Source organism: Quercus suber, unplaced genomic scaffold, assembly GCF_002906115.3.
Source record: "Quercus suber isolate HL8 unplaced genomic scaffold, Cork oak 2.0 scaffold_386, whole genome shotgun sequence".
Classification (NCBI taxonomy): domain Eukaryota; kingdom Viridiplantae; phylum Streptophyta; class Magnoliopsida; order Fagales; family Fagaceae; genus Quercus; species Quercus suber.
The window spans coordinates 89,048-106,792 of record NW_027069838.1 but is presented as its reverse complement, the minus strand read 5'-3'; the positions used below and the strand labels follow the sequence as shown (position 1 = coordinate 106,792).

Below are 17,745 nucleotides of genomic sequence, written 5' to 3'. Positions count from 1 at the left end.
TGAATGCTTGGGAATTTATAAGAATTGTTATAATGGCTTGGTTTTATTAGTTATTACCAAAAATAAATTCTTGAGTCTAGTTACCCCATTTTTTTAAAGTGATGTGTTATGTTATTTAATAAATGCATATTGTTTGCGGTAGTGTATTAAAATTCTTTGGTTGTGTTTTGGTCCTTTGGACCATTTGTATGCTTGTTTGGTATCCTTGGGGAATCAATGCCTTTGGATAGTTAATTTAAGCTCTAGGCCCTAATTTGATTTTAGGGGACATTTTCAATCTATGGAGACAAGTTTGATGGTACTTTTTGATGGGCATTGTTATTGATAGGCTTGATCATTTTATTTCTAGGTTTTGAGATTTTTGATGATAGACCTAGTGATGGGATTGGTTGATTTCATGGTGCCCGGTTGAGGTAAAATTAGTTGGCCTCCCAAGGTAAAGTAGCTTTTAATGAGATTTTTGAAAAATATCTATATTGCATAAAACATTATTTTTGGGTTAAATACGTTTTGGGAAACTGTTTATGGAAACTATATTTTTCCTAAAAAGTATCATGTTGTAAATTTAACGGATATAATTATTTATGTTAAGTACATCATATTTGTTATTGCATATGAGAGAATGCATAATTTGTTAGCATGAAAAAGACAAGCATCTTTGATTTAATTCTTGGTAATGGATATTATGGATTTATTATATTATTTGCAAAATTTAAATATTCTTTTATCTTGATGTACTTGTGATATTTGGGAAAATTGATACAAAATCTTCTTGACAAGAAATGAGTTTGAATGCTTTGAGAAGCTTGTGAATATATTGGGTATTTCAAAGGTTTTTGTGAAATATTTTCTTATGTACATTTGAAGGCTTTGACAAAAAATATTCTCTTATGTACATTTTACATACACTTGTTTACACTTTACACAATATCCATATAGACAAAATTTAGTTACGAAATTGGTTGTGAGGGTAGTTTAAGGTTACAACCTTACTTGATGTCATTAAAATTACAACATATTTCAAAAATTTAACTATTAAATTGCATGTTCTTTACGTTTTTAATACACATGTTAAATTTTGTGTCAATTAGATATTATTTACTATATGATCTATAAGATTATATCTTTTACATAATTTTAAACTAAAAAAACTTGTAATTTATAAAATTTATTGATGACATAGCTATTGATTTTTAATTTTTTAGAAATTTTGCAAGCATGGAGAACATAAGAAGAAAATATAATCCAATGGTCGATTTGTCAAAATTCATCTTCAATAAAAAGATATTGAGTAATGTTGTAATTTTAAGTTACAACTAATTTTGTAACTAAATTTTATACTATCTATAATTGCATATATAGAAATACACATTTTAGAAGGAAAAATAATGATTTCCACATTTAAATCATGAAAAGTGGATGTAAAACAATGTGTGGCAGTTGAATCATTACGTATCCTTGTATCTATAATTTGGAGAATACTATATAAGACCGTAGATAAATGCATAACAATAATTCAAAAGATGCCAAAAATTATTATTGAAAAAGAAATGCTAAAGATTAATATGCAAAAGATAAATCTTGTGTTTATAACATACAACATCATTAATATAGTTCAAATTTATTCATATTCATGTTACATATGAAGAAAGGAAAGCAACAGAAAAGATTGACTAGTAGCAATTGAATGGCCATTACTAGTAGAGTAGCAATAATTATTTTATACACCAGCCTTATGCAGTGGGTGTTGGATTCACAGACTCAAGTTGTAAGACAACCGCTGGATTCACAGGTGCATGAGACCTATGAAATGTAAGACACCCGCTACAGTGGTGCATCAGAATCTTCCTAGTAAGGTAGACGATGTCGTGGCTGAAGCCGAAAGCAGGTACATTGGACTATGTCAACTAAAAGACGGTACTTCAGCAGCACGTATAAGATTGGCACACAAGCAAATAAACCAATGACAAAAAAGATCAATGGCAATTCCTGGTGATTATGATTCTTCATGCAAAAGGATGCAGAAAATGCGACCATCATGGCAGCAATTGAGACGAAAAGTGTAGTGACTCCAATCATCAACTTAACAGGTAACGACACAAGGAAGTCCTCGTATGAATAACTTGAGGTAAGGATGCTCAAGAACGTAATTAGGGATGTTGAAGAGCAAAATACTGCAATTGCGCTTGAAACCGAATAGGCCAGGCCTAATTTAGGACTTTGGTGGTCTAATTTATCATCTGGTTGGTAAGAAAAGGCTATAGTTCCAATTAGTGTTGCAACCACCATGGATGATTTAGCCATATTCATCATCCACTTCTCCCCCTGCTTCCTTAACTTCTTGTGGCTCTTTGCAAATAAAACATACGGTGTTTCCCCGTTTACATTTTTCATTTCTTTGAATCCAGGTCTCACAGCCTTTTCCACCTCCTTCCATTGCAAATCATAAGGAAATATCACATGAGAGACTTGTTGATTAGTCTTAAAATTCAGGAACTTTAGGTAGACATTAAATCTAAGTGTAAACATGAATGAATTTTCTACAAAATGTAATAAATGATCGATTATTCTAAAAGTTTAAACTATTGATGAATGGTGAACGCAATCATTATTTAATCAATATTCTAACAAAATAATTCAAAACTTACTACTCAAATCATATGACTAAATACCTTAAACCATAGTAATTCTCGCTGCATTTGAAGAGCTGCTCCTGATATGGCATTAAGCTTCTCTTCAGGTGCCAATCCTGCAGCTAAATGCAACATGTTGTTTCCATCTTCATTTATTCTATCTGCTAATAGATCTCTAATTGAGCCTACCACAAGTAAATTGAAGATGCTTTCATGGCGCTTCTCAACAGCAATATGAAATATGCTTCTCTTCTTGTCATCTATTTTCCATAATAGATCTAAGTCGAAATGAATAAGCTCAACCAAGAACTCCACGTTGCCTACTTCTGCTGCAATAAATAGAACTAATGAAAGCTCTGAGATTTCGTTTAAATTCTCAATGTCATCTTTGTAAGCTTGAAGACATTGTTTAAGTAGTTCATGAGCTTGAGATTGCTTTGACTTTTCTTCTTTTAACTTCAACCCTGGAATTGAAGTAGCCATACCAAAGTGAATTATAATTTAATAAAAGAATTGAATAGATTTAGGCTATAAAGAGTGAACATGCTACTGTGTTTCGTGTATTGTATATTATTGTTAGGGCAACAATAGATTCAATATAAATGAATACTTTTTCCTTTGAAACGTTTAGATTAAATAATTAAATTCATAATTTTCAAAAAGTTAATTTTTTGGAACAATTGGTAAGTTAACACAATATATCAGAAATCACATATAAATTATTTGGTTGCATTTTTATTACAAAGGTGACTATGAATAGGAGAAAGTTTTGACTATAACTCTTCTCAATATCTTTTTATTAGATGTAGTTTTTGACTAATTCACCATTATATTATATTTTCTTCTTAATCTGCTATGCTTACAAAATTTTTAAAAGATCAATGATTAATAACTATTTCATCAATAAAATGTTTGAAATTTAAGGGTCTTTTCGATACATTAACTTAAATACATGTTTTCAATTTTTAAACAACATTATACGTATTTTCATACACTTTTTCACTCACACGTATTTCCAAAAAAAATTAAAAACTATTATTTAAATACACGTATCAAACGAGCTCTAAGTTTTTGTAATATAAAATTCTGCATAAAATTAAGTTTATAAATCAAATAATAAATAATATTGATTGACACGAAATTTGATATAATTGATAAGAACATAAATAAAATTTAATTTAATAATGTTAATTTCTTTAGTGTGCATTGGCTTTTTGTTGGATTTAATCTCGGTGTTGCTCATGCTCTGTGAATTTTTTTGTTGGTTAGAGGAATTGAATTTTAGCTTTGGTTGATCTCCAAATATTGTATTGTGAATTCTCATTCATTTGTGGATAAATATATTTAGTTTATGGTTGACATTATTTATTAACTCGTCTGCTGACCAGCCTGCTGATATCTTCACCAAGTCTCACCCACCTGGTCGTCTTCGAGATCTTATATCCAAACTCCAGTTGGCTTCCTCCTTGCCACCTCGAGTTTGAGGGGGGATGTTAGTGTATAGATTAGCCCATTGGGCTTAGCCTAGTATATTACTTGTACTATACTTCTATTACTTGTACTGCACACATACCTAGCCTATATAAAGGCTCTCTTTTGTATATTGACACACACATAATATTATACAGACTATTCAGTCATTCTCTCTCTTTTTATATTGTTAACAATGATCTTGGAGACTTGGAGTTGCATGTGAATTAGGAATATTCTAGTAACAGAGGTAGAGGGAAGTGGAGGCTCAAGTTTTGTGTAGTCCAGATTTCATGATGAGATGAGGTTAGCCCAACAATTTCATCAGATCGAGAGGAAGTTTTAGAAGGCTTATAATGTAACACTCCGGTTGTTAACTGTAACTTGGAAGAAGCTTGATGGGCAGATTGCTAATTTTACTTGCAGTATATTTTAGGGACAAACTTGGAAATAGGCTTCTTCCCCTTAAGTCAGCCGCTCTCACTTTCACTGTTTCACATTCGTGTCTTGCTCCCTCTCTCCAGCTGCCACCCCTCTCCCTTTCTTTCACTTGAATCCATTTCTCTCTCCATTGCCTTCTACTAAAAATACCTCAGCCATGAGTTTCTTTTCAAGCCATCACCACCGGTTGTGAAGAAAAGATTTTGGAAAGAGAAGGACCCATTCGGCCAAGCAAGGAATTTGAGGTAAAATTCCTATTTTCCTAACAAAACTAAGTAAAATCTAGCTATGGGGTTTATGCTAGAGCAAGCTTATTGGGTTTATGTAAGAAATTCTTATTTGAAATGAAAAGTTTGGTTTGGTCTTGACTCATGTTGCTCTAGTGTTCATCCAATCAAGATTTTGTCTTGGGTAATGGGTTTTGGAGGTCTTGGAGTTGTGGAGAGGTGAGTATGTGAAACTTTGATGATTTGGGTGCTATGAATTTATTTTAAAACAAGTGGGTAATGAAAGTGTTAACCATGAAAGTTTAGGTGCCTTGAGGTTGTACTTTTTGCTAATCAAGTGTTTGATATTTTACCTCATTGAGTTATGAGGTTGGGTTTAATTTTTCATAGTTGTTTATTTGATTCAACGCTAGAGTTTGTGAGATATATAATGAGTTTTAGAACTTTGGAAGTGATTTGATGATGTTATAATTAATTCCTACATGATGTAATATGTATTGACATTATTAATACATGAGTTAGTGTAGCACTTAAATATGGGTGTTTCATTGTGAATGCTTGGGAATTTATAAGAATTGTTATAATGGCTTGGTTTTATTAGTTATTACCAAAAATAAATTCTTGAGTCTAGTTACCCCATTTTTTTAAAGTGATGTGTTATGTTATTTAATAAATGCATATTGTTTGCGGTAGTGTATTAAAATTCTTTGGTTGTGTTTTGGTCCTTTGGACCATTTGTATGCTTGTTTGGTATCCTTGGGGAATCAATGCCTTTGGATAGTTAATTTAAGCTCTAGGCCCTAATTTGATTTTAGGGGACATTTTCAATCTATGGAGACAAGTTTGATGGTACTTTTTGATGGGCATTGTTATTGATAGGCTTGATCATTTTATTTCTAGGTTTTGAGATTTTTGATGATAGACCTAGTGATGGGATTGGTTGATTTCATGGTGCCCGGTTGAGGTAAAATTAGTTGGCCTCCCAAGGTAAAGTAGCTTTTAATGAGATTTTTGAAAAATATCTATATTGCATAAAACATTATTTTTGGGTTAAATACGTTTTGGGAAACTGTTTATGGAAACTATATTTTTCCTAAAAAGTATCATGTTGTAAATTTAACGGATATAATTATTTATGTTAAGTACATCATATTTGTTATTGCATATGAGAGAATGCATAATTTGTTAGCATGAAAAAGACAAGCATCTTTGATTTAATTCTTGGTAATGGATATTATGGATTTATTATATTATTTGCAAAATTTAAATATTCTTTTATCTTGATGTACTTGTGATATTTGGGAAAATTGATACAAAATCTCTTGACAAGAAATGAGTTTGAAGGTTTTGAGAAGCTTGTGAATATATTGGGTATTTCAAAGGTTTTTGTGAAATATTTTCTTATGTACATTTGAAGGCTTTGACAAAAAATATTCTCTTATGTACATTTTACATACACTTGTTTACACTTTACACAATATCCATATAGACAAAATTTAGTTACGAAATTGGTTGTGAGGGTAGTTTAAGGTTACAACCTTACTTGATGTCATTAAAATTACAACATATTTCAAAAATTTAACTATTAAATTGCATGTTCTTTACGTTTTTAATACACATGTTAAATTTTGTGTCAATTAGATATTATTTACTATATGATCTATAAGATTATATCTTTTACATAATTTTAAACTAAAAAAACTTGTAATTTATAAAATTTATTGATGACATAGTTATTAATTTTTAATTTTTTAGAAATTTTGCAAGCATGGAGAACATAAGAAGAAAATATAATCCAATTGTCGATTTGTCAAAATTCATCTTTAATAAAAAGATATTGAGTAATGTTGTAGTTTTAAGCTACAACTAATTTTGTAACTAAACTTTATACTAGTTATAATTGCATATATAGAAATACACATTTTAGAAGGAAAAATAATGATTTCCACATTTAAATCATGAAAAGTGGATGTAAAACAATGTGTGGCAGTTGAATCATTACGTATCCTTGTATCTATAATTTGGAGAATACTATATAAGACCGTAGATAAATGCATAACAATAATTCAAAAGATGCCAAAAATTATTATTGAAAAAGAAATGCTAAAGATTAATATGCAAAAGATAAAACTTGTGTTTATAACATACAACATTATTAATATAGTTCAAATTTATTCATATTCATGTTACACATGAAGAAAGGAAAGCAACAGAAAAGATTGACTAGTAGCAATTGAATGGCCATTACTAGTAGAGTAGCAATAATTATTTTATACACCAGCCTTATGCAGTGGGTGTTGGATTCACAGACTCAAGTTGTAAGACAACCGCTGGATTCACAGGTGCATGAGACCTATGAAATGTAAGACACCCGCTACACAGTGGTGCATCAGAATCTTCCTAGTAAGGTAGACGATGTCGTGGCTGAAGCCGAAAGCAGGTACATTGGACTATGTCAACTAAAAGACGGTACTTCAGCAACACGTATAAGATTGGCACACAAGCAAATAAACCAATAAAAGAAAATATCAATGGCAATTCCTGGTGATTATGATTCTTCATGCAAAAGGATGCAGAAAATGCAACCATCATGGCAGCAATTGAGATGAAAAGTGTAGTGACGCCAATCATCAACTTAACAGGTAACGACACAAGGAAGTCCTCATATGAATAACGTGAGGTAAGGATGCTCAAGTTAATTAGGGATGTTGAAGAGCAAAATACTGCAATTGCGCTTGAAACCGAATAGGCCAGGCCTAGTTTAGGACTTTGATTTAATTTATCATCTGGTTGGTATGAAAAGGCTATAGTTCCAATTAGTGTTGCAACCACCATAGATGATTTAGCCATATTCATCATCCACTTCTCTCCCTCCTTCCTTAACTTCTTGTGGCTCTTTGCAAATAAAACATATGGTGTTTCCCCGTTTCCATTTTTCATTTCTTTGAATCCAGGTCTCTCAGCCTTTTCCACCTTCCATTGCAAATCATAAGGAAATACCACATGAGAGACTTGTTGATTAGTCTTAAAATTCAGAAACTTTAGGTAGACATTAAATCTAAGTGTAAACATGAATGAATTTTCTACAAAATGTAATAAATGATTGATTATTCTAAAAGCTTAAACTATTGATGAATGGTGAACGCAATCATTATTTAATCAATATTCTAACAAAATAATTCAAAACTTACTACTCAAATCATATGAATAAATACCTTAAACCATAGTAATTCTCGCTGCATTTGAAGAGCTGCTCCTGATATAGCATTAAGCTTCTCTTCAGGTGCCAATCCTGCAGCTAAATGCAACATGTTGTTTCCATCTTCATTTATTCTATCTGCTAATAGATCTCTAATTGAGCCTACCACAAGTAAATTGAAGATACTTTCATGGCGCTTCTCAACAGCAATATGAAATATGCTTCTCTTCTTATCAACAGCAAGAACTCCACGTTCCCTACTTCTGCTGCAATAAATAGAACTAATGAAAGCTCTGAGATTTCGTTTAAATTCTCAATGTCATCTTTGTAAGCTTGAAGACATTGTTTAAGCAGTTCATGAGCTTGAGATTGCTTCGACTTTTCTTCTTTTAATTTCAACCCTGGAGTTGAAGTAGCCATACCAAAGTGAATTATAATTTAATAAAAGAATTGAATAGATTTAGGCTATAAAGAGTGAACATGCTACTGTGTTTCGTGTATTGTATATTATTGTTAGGGCAACAATAGATTCAATATAAATGAATACTTTTTCCTTTGAAACAGTTAGATTAAATAATTAAATTTACAATTTTCAAAAAGTTAATTGTTTGGAACAATCGGTAAGTTAACACGATATATCAGAAATCACATATAAATTATTTGGTTGCATTTTTATTAAAAAGGTGACTATGAATAGGAGAAAGTTTTGACTATAACTTCACTCAATATCTTTTATTAGATGTAGTTTTTGACTAATTCACTGTTAGATTACATTTTCTTTTTAATCTTCTATGCTTACAAAATTTCTAAAAGATTAATGATTCATTACTATTTCATCAATAAAATGTTTGAAATTTAAGTTTTTGTAGTCTAAAATTCTGTATAAAATTAAGTATATAAATCAAACAATAAATAATATTGATTGACACAAAATTTGATATGCTTATTAAGAACATAAATAAAATTTAATTTAATAATTAAATTTTCAAAATATGCAGTAATGTTAATTTTTTTAGTGGAAAATTTTCAAATAAATAAATCAAAAAGTCCATAATAATTGTTCTTGAAAGTTGAAACCATGAATTAACTCCAAAAAATAAAATAAAATTCATTGACTAAAAAGTTTCTCACAGAGGGAAGGGGGGTGGGGAGATGTCATACCACATGTTTTGAATTAGAAAGTTGTCTTTTGTAAAGAAAGAAATTGAATCTAAACTAACTCTAGCAGAAGGAATAGAAACGGAGAGGCTTTACGATTTTTATTAAGTTTTTGATGAAAAATGAATGTTGTTGATGTCGAAGCTGAAAAGAGTCTTGCTTCACTATTAGAACGGTCCTCACAGTGCGTGCATTGGCTTTTTGTTGGATTTAATCTCGGTGTTGCTCATGCTCTGTGAATTTTTTTGCTGGTTAGAGGAATTGAATTTTAGCTTTGGTTGGTCTCCAAATATTGTATTGTGAATTCTCCACCATTTGTGGATTAAATATATTTATTTTATGGTTGACATTATTTATTACAAATGTAAAAGTGTATTTACTGACAAGTTAATTAGTTAATTTTTTATATATATAAATAATGTGATATCATATATATATAGAGTATAGACATTATTAAATATAAAAAATAAAAATTTTATCATGAAATGAATTTTCTGTATTACAACATTATTGAGGAATATATTCTATGCAAGATTTAAGAATTTTGAAGTCGGAATAACTCACAAGGAATATTGAGGTGCCTCTTTAACAACCCTGGCCGACTTCCACTAATAAATGCTGAAGGATTGCGAGCCAACACATGCAATGTAGTCTCCTGAAGTTCATCTTTAGCGGTAGCAAAATTAGGGTTGGCCTTGAGCATTTCCAAGGCTATTCTTGCATTATTTATTCTAAAAAAAAAAAAATATATATATATATATATACCATAAAGGGGGAAGGGGACGCACAGCTGAAGGGAAGAGAGACGGAAGCACAGTATAATATATGTTGAAAGTAAATGTAAGCAAAGTAATATGAGCACAAGTTAGAATAATAATAAGACGGTAGAACCTGCCAAGCAATATATAACAAAATAATTCAAAGTAAATAAAAGCAATTTATAACTGTCTGGTATGGCGGTAGTCCTCCATGGTGGCGGTAGCAACAAATAGTATAATGAGCATAAAGCTGAAAATATTTCTTATTGAAAGTAGTACAAAACACTTACAGTAATAGTAGTGAATACAAGATCTCAGAACAGACTAACAGTTACAAAACTTGAACTAGTCCTAATTACAAGGTTTGTAGTAGTAGGAACAAGGTGAACAAGGTAGCAGTAGATAACAAGGAATTCTCTCAAAGAAGGCTTCTAAGGAAGAAAACTCTTTCTAGAAGAAGTTCTAAGAAGAAAATTTTGAGAAGAAGTTCTATTTTTTACTTAAGGGACAGCCCCCCTTAAATAGGCAAAATTCGGAATGAACAGTGTCATGAACAGTAAAAAGTGAACAGTAATCTCATGAACAGTAATTCATGAACAGTAATCCATGAACAGTAATTCGTGAACAGTAATTTTTCTCACTTTTTGTCTTGAAGTCTTTAGCAAATTTGGCATAGTCAAAAGAAGAGCTTCTGACTTGGAGATGACAAAAAGCAAAAAGAACTAATAGTGGAGCATGTAGGAGTAGGAGCATTATGGCTATTAGAATATTAGTACATACATGTTGTCCTTTTGTCCACCCAAAGTGGGAGTCATTAGAAATAAAGAACCCCAAATTTGTCAGATGCATGGCCATGCACAGGAATATCTCAGTAGATGCATGGGCTTGTCAGGCATTTTTTGAAAACTACAGTATTTTTAGCCCTTATGGAGGCTAGACAAATAGAAAACCAATCATTAATAAACTGCAAGAGGTCAATAGAATCTTAACTAAAACAGTTCTTGATAGTGGGAGTATCAAGAAAATAACTTTATCAGTGAGAACAATAGTGTTACAAATTTAATCAGTAGAAGAAGCATCGGATGGGTATCCATCAAATGGATCAAAAGGGCCTTGTGGAGAAATACATGGATGGTCATGGTAAATAGCATATCTATTGCAGAATCCGCAATATAATATTGGCTCAAATACTAGTCTTTTTCCCAGGATGAGTAAGCTCCTTGGATTACAGTGATTAGTTATCCGCAACCGAGCAATAGCATCAGCATATGGCCTGGGACCAAAAATAGAAATTCTGTCAGTACTTCTTATCCTATGAAATGATAATTCTTCCATAGACTTTGAGCAACCTCAATAATCTGATTATTAAAATAATCACTCCAACATTCGGCTAGAGCATAAGGATCATTAAAGGACAAATGAGAATTTCCTTCAAACCATTGTCCTTGGTGAGTATGTCCATTTATGAGAATAAGATGCCTTGAAGGCTGGACATTCATCCAATTATCTCTTTCCCATTTTGGCAAAGTACTCCAGCATCTGATAAAAACAAAAGGACTAAAAAATATTTTAATAGCATCCTGAATTATTTGTGGAAGCTGGCTGGCTTGGTGATGGCTTGTTAATTTTAAGAACTTGATAAAGCCATATTCAAACATATGAGAAAGCCAGTTAGGATCAAGATCAGTATCATCATTATCTTCGGAATCATCAGTAAATGGACCATCAATAATAAATGGACTATCATCATAATTAATTAAAAGACCAGGACATGGGTGTTTCTTTTCATACACCTTGAGAGTACGTCCAAAGTGTTCTTCCCAGTCCAACTGGATGAACACGTTATCACCTTCATCCAATTCATCAAGATTAGGAATAGTGGCTGTAACAAGTTTCTTGAAACATGTGAACCATAGGTCAAAAGACCTAAACATAGCCTTGCTTTCTAGAATACGAGATTGTATATCTATAGGCAAGTTGGCAACAGTACTTCTTAACATAGATTGGGTCTTAAGGCTCAATCTAGCATAATCAGTGCCCATGATAGTCATTTTATCCATTGAATAGATATCCTCTTTGCCAAAGAGTTGACTAATGTAGGCTTCAAGGCGAATCCTAAGAGCATCTTTTTCTGAAACAAGATTATTTTCTGTAGCAAGTTCATTTTCTGAAACAGGGTTGTGTTTGAAAAAGGTTGGCATAATGACTCATATAGGCTTCATTTTGAGCAGTAAGGTTAACAAGTTGGATTTCAAGAGCTTGGAGGGTTTTTTCAAATAGGAAATGATGGTCTTTAGTAAAGGCAGCATAGAGATTATCAAGAATGAATTTTATGGAATCCGGCAATTCACCGTAGACACAATTATGGAATTGTAGAGATCTAGATAGAACTTCTTGTAAAGCAATTGTGATATCACCACTGGAATATGTCACCGTTGCCGGGACATACCCTTGAAGGGATGTTGATCCACTGGGTTTTACCCCAGAAGATGCACCTTCATGCATTTTAAAAGGTTGTCCCACTGGGAGCCTTTTGTTCTGGGAATAGTCCTGTACAGGAGTTTTTCCCTTGTTTTTCCTCTCTGCTGAGGGAGCCATAATAATCCACTTACTAGTGGTACAAATATGAATATTATTATTATCCCACTTATTAGTGGTATTTATCCACGCATCATTGCTTAATTCCTGCAAAGAATCATTAAGAATATTAGGGTGATTGGCAATAGTTGATAATTTGGCACTACTAGCATTATCTTGAAAATTTTCTGTGAAATACAAACTCATCTGTGGTTCATGAACAGATGTATTAGTAGGAAAATCATAAGACAGGTCTAGAGCATTATTAATATCAATTTCAAGCTTTGAAGCAGATTCAAATTTTACTTTCTATTCAAAAGGATCAGTAGTAATTCCATCATGTTCAACAAGAAAAGGATACAGAGCATTTATAAAAGGTAGACCAAGAATTACTTTATCAGTCATATTTTTGACAAGAACAGAAGGTATTTTGAAGCAGACATTATCATGACAAATATGAGCATCATTTAGTTCATATTTAATCTTCATTTGAGAACCATTAGCAGAAACCATTTTTTCAGTTGATTTTTCAAAATATTTTGGAGGAATCAATCCTTCATGGATACAATTCTTATCCGCACCAGAATCAATCATAGCAATAACAGTGAAACAATAATCATCAGAAATAACAATTTTAACTTTTGTGAACCATTTTGGAGGAAGTATGTTATTAACAAGAGCAAGTTGAGGATCATCACCAACATTACCTTTATCAGAAAGAAGAGCCTGTTGACTGGATTCATCTCCATCTATGTGCTCATCTTGTTCATTATCAGACTTATCTTGATCAATATTTTTGTCAATTTTTAACATTAACAATTCTTATTTAAGATTATGGTTATCACTTTTCGTATTTTTAAATTCATTTTTTAATTCACTTATCTCTTGTTTAACAATATTAATTTCATGTTGGAGATCATTAACAGTTAAATCTTTGGATTTCTTTTTATTAAATCTTTCCATAGTTTCTTCAAAACTTATAGTTGATTTAGGTTTTTTACCAGTTTCTTCTTTTAATAAGTTTTTCTTAAACTTATCCAAATATTCCTTTTGTAAATCAGGGTTTTCAATTTGACTTATCAATTTAACCAACAAACTTTCATTTTCTTTACTTTTAGTGAGAGTATTAACAGATTTAACAACATTGTAACAGGAATCTCTGCAACCAAGTTTAATATTAGGAGAATCAAAAGAATCATCAGCAGAATGATAACAAGAATCAGTAGAAGAAAAATCATCTTCCAAAGAATCAGACGAATTGTTTGAATCAAGGATTCTGAATAATTCTTCTTGATCATTATCACCAATGTTTAACATGTTAAACTTATTTTTTAATTTACCAGGTTTTTGTTTACAATCTTTACTGAAATGACCAGGTTTTCCACAGTTGAAACATTTACCTTTTCTAGATTTTTGGTTAACATATTTTTTCGAAACATTTTTCTTTTTAGCATAAAAATCATTAAAATTAGTTCTGTGTTTTTTTATAATTTTTGTGACTTTTATCATGTTTTTTTTTACCTTTTTGCCGAGAAGGAGTAATCGGGGGCAAACCATATTGTTCACAAAAATTACCTATTTCATATTTAGCTTTTCTTTTATTTTTTAATTGATGTTTTAAAAATTTTTCATCATTGCACATATTAATACCAAGTTTTTTAATAGTGCTTAAAATATCACCATAAGTTAAATTATCATAATCAATGGAATCATTTTTACCAATTAATTCTTGTTTTACCTTATGAGCAAAGATAGGAGGCAGACTGTCGATAAACTTTTCTTTCTAATAAGGCTTGAAACAGTCTTTCCGTTGCATTACTCCGGAAAGGAAAACATCTTGATACCATCTGTAATCAGACATGGTAGGACATCTCAAATTATTTAGCAAATCAGAAATTCGAGATGAAACATTATAAGGAGTACCAACAAAATGTTTGATAATAGTATAAATCAATGTATTAACACCATCAGGAATACCTCGACCAATACGATCATCAAAAATAGGCAAACCTTCATCATTCTTTTGACAGCATGTTTAATAGATTATCTGAATTCTTCTGTGAGATATGAATCCCACCATCCACGGAGAGTACCAGAAAAACCAGTAGCCAGCAAATCAACAATTTCAGGTTGATCAAAATCATGATTATTTTGGTAAGCAATACCAACCATAGACACGTGTCCCATTTTGTTAATAATTTCTTGTTCAGAAAAGCCATCAATATTCCATTCATAAATTTTATCAGCAGAAACAGAAAACTGGGTTTGAAAAGGTCTTTCTTCAAACTGAATATCAGGAGGAGTAGGTTTTGAATACCAATTTTTTGTAAGAAACATGGGTTTGGAAGAACTTCTAACAAATCTTTTAATTTCTAGGAAATCATTATTAAAAACCTTTTTAGCAGAAACAAAAGAAACAGTATCAGAGTCTGTATCTTCATTAGAAACAATTTCTTTTTCATTTCTTGAATTTTAGATTGAGAAGTTTTAAACTTAAATTTGTTATCATGACTAGGTAAATTGATCAAAGGTTCCTCAGTCTTGATAGAAACAGGTTTTTGGACAGAAGCAGATTTTTCAACAAAAACAGTTTTTTCAACAATTTTTTCTTCAATACGGTCAAGCTTTTGACCAATAACATGCAAAGACTCATTAGCAAAATTGTTTTGTTCAATAAGGCTAACAATAGGAGTTTGATCATCAGCAATTTTGAAAGGAGAAGCTTTAACATCAATGTTGCCAGTAGTTAACAAAATAGTCTCAAGAGGTGGATGACTAGACCTAACAATGGTTTTGTCACCTTTAACAAAATTTGATTTCTTTATTACGTTCAAATGATTTTTTGAAACTTCATCCTTTGAAACATAATAATTTTCAAGAAAATCAAAGAACAAAATATGTTTTTTCAATTGATGCTTCTTTTCTCTCCATTTTCTTTTAACACGGTCTTTTTCAGACTGAGCAAAATTATTTTGGAAATATTTCCTTTTTGGTCTGTTTTTCGAAAGCATAAATTCATTGAATAATGAAGTCATATCAATTTCAAAGTTTTCATCTAAAATAGTCAAAACTCTTAGTTGGTTAACAGGATTTTCAATAGGGGGAAAATCGGAATCAGATGGACAAATAGATCTAGTATCTTCTTCTTCTTCATTGGACGTTTTGCCATATGGAGAGGAAGGTTCAGGTTTAGTAGAATAGAAAACAGAGCTGATTTGAGATTTATCACTTGAAACGCCTTTTAATTTCAAATCAGTAGGTTTGTCAAAATTCTTTTTCAAAAAATCATTGAGATCTTGATCTCTTTTTGAAATACTTTCAAATCCAGCAAAGGAATGTCTTCCTTCGTTGATCTTCAAAGGTTGAGTATTTTGAAAACTTATTTTAATAGTACCATCAAGATATTGTTGAATATTTGTGAGATCTAGCTCATCAAAAACAGGTTTAGAAATAGGAGATTCTTGTTCCAACAACCATTCAGTGGGAAGCTTGACATCTTGCCATTGAATCATTTTTGGAACTTGAACTTTAGCATCAGGAGTTGAACATTGAATTAACATAGTTTTATCAGAAGGTTCCCTATGATTTAAACAACCAGCATTTAACTGAGTACCCAAAAATCTATAATAAATGCGGTAAATCAAAGCAAAAGGTTTACTACCTTCGTCCATGATATAACCAGATGAAGCAATATTCAAAGTCAAATCTTTAACAATATTAGGATCATCCAAAGCAAGAGTAAGATCAGGATAACAATTGAAATATATAGGACCATCATACAAGGAAGCAGTAATCATACCAAGAATGCTATCTTTAAAGTGCTTAAATCTAGCATCTCGTAAACACATAAGAACAGAAGCATTGATACCCTTTTGGGTGAGTGGTTTAATAGCAACTTGAACCATACCAATATGCAAATAACTTGGTTTTTTAGCAATGAAATCATTAATATTTCTTTTAGAAAACAGGCAACATTTTTCATGAATTTTTAAAATAGAAAATATTTGTTCAACAGTTCTCACTTTGTAAATGGGATGAAAGGTAGTTTCAACCCAACTAGTTTTGTAAATAGTTTTAGTATCAATTTTGGGAATGTTCCATTTTCGGAAATCAGGAAGCTCATAATCTTCAACAGTGTGATCTTCTTCATTTACAATATCAGGAGGACAACCAGTCCTGGAGCTGATAGAGGAGTTGGACCTCCACAACTTATCCATACTATCCTAATTTCAACACTCAGTTATCATATATATATATATATATATATTCGAAGCAAAAAAAGAAAATCTTAAGAAGGAACACTTGGAATATTTCTATCATGAAAAGTATACTAGACAGACAACATGACATAATCATATTATAAAGACAATCAATATTTCCTTTTGATAATTTTCCCCCCTATAGGGCCTCATGCACTTGTTTTCCCATACTAAGGTCAGGGTAAGGAACTTTTGTTTAGGAAACTTGATTGGCCTTAATCAGATGGTAATCTCTTATGAAAAATCTCATTTATAATATATAATTGAAGCATTTTATTTATTTTTATTTACTTCTTCTAATTTTGTTATATACGTTTTTAAAGCTCAATTTTTTTCTATATAATTATTTACTTATTCAAAAACCTAAATTTATCACTTAGTTTTTTTGTACATCCATGACATCTAAGGTTCAAATTCTGTCTCTCCCATTATAATTATATAATTATAAATAAATTAATTAATTAACATTGGCCTTCAATGATGAGTGACATTGTGTAAATTTTCCTCATTTTAGAAATTAAAGGAATGGCTTAGATTATGTTAATTTTTCACACCATGCATGTTTAAGCTGTTGGGAAATTTAGACCTCGGTTGATAGAATTAACAAGTTTTGAACTCAAGTTGTTAATTAGATTTATTATGAAAAAAACTTATTAAAACAAACAAACATTAATATTATGCAGCGGAAAAAATAAATAAGACAAGATATGATGATCTAGGAAAACCAATGAAACAAACTAGTTTCACAGTAAAAAACCTGGGGGGAAATCTTCTCGAAAAGCAATCCACTATAGTAACAAGAGGTTTTAGATCTAGTACAAAACCTTTGTCTTTTAGACTCTACAATTCTCGTAGATGAACTTACAACAGAAACCTTTTACCGCTTCAAAACCTCTGAACTCTTCAATATATGAACGCCACCCTTTTTGATGCACGGATCCCAGTACATGACTAACTCCTTTGCACGAATCCCAGTACGTGACTCAGTCACCAACTTGAGGAAGAAGAATGTTGGCTGCAAAG

At 31.3% G+C, this 17,745-nt stretch overlaps 2 long non-coding RNA genes across 2 annotated transcripts; both read left to right on the top strand.

Moving 5' to 3' along the window:
• The first annotated feature begins 347 nt into the window (after positions 1 to 347).
• Positions 348 to 2,393, top strand: LOC136062152 (uncharacterized). Its single transcript, XR_010623975.1, has 2 exons — positions 348 to 436; positions 1,760 to 2,393. It is a non-coding gene; the product is annotated as an uncharacterized LOC136062152 (long non-coding RNA).
• A 2,204-nt stretch (positions 2,394 to 4,597) lies between these two features.
• On the top strand, positions 4,598 to 7,460 carry LOC136062150 (uncharacterized). The gene is made up of 3 exons (XR_010623972.1): positions 4,598 to 4,789; positions 5,672 to 5,758; positions 7,081 to 7,460. It is a non-coding gene; the product is annotated as an uncharacterized LOC136062150 (long non-coding RNA).
• Positions 7,461 to 17,745: the final 10,285 nt, after the last annotated feature.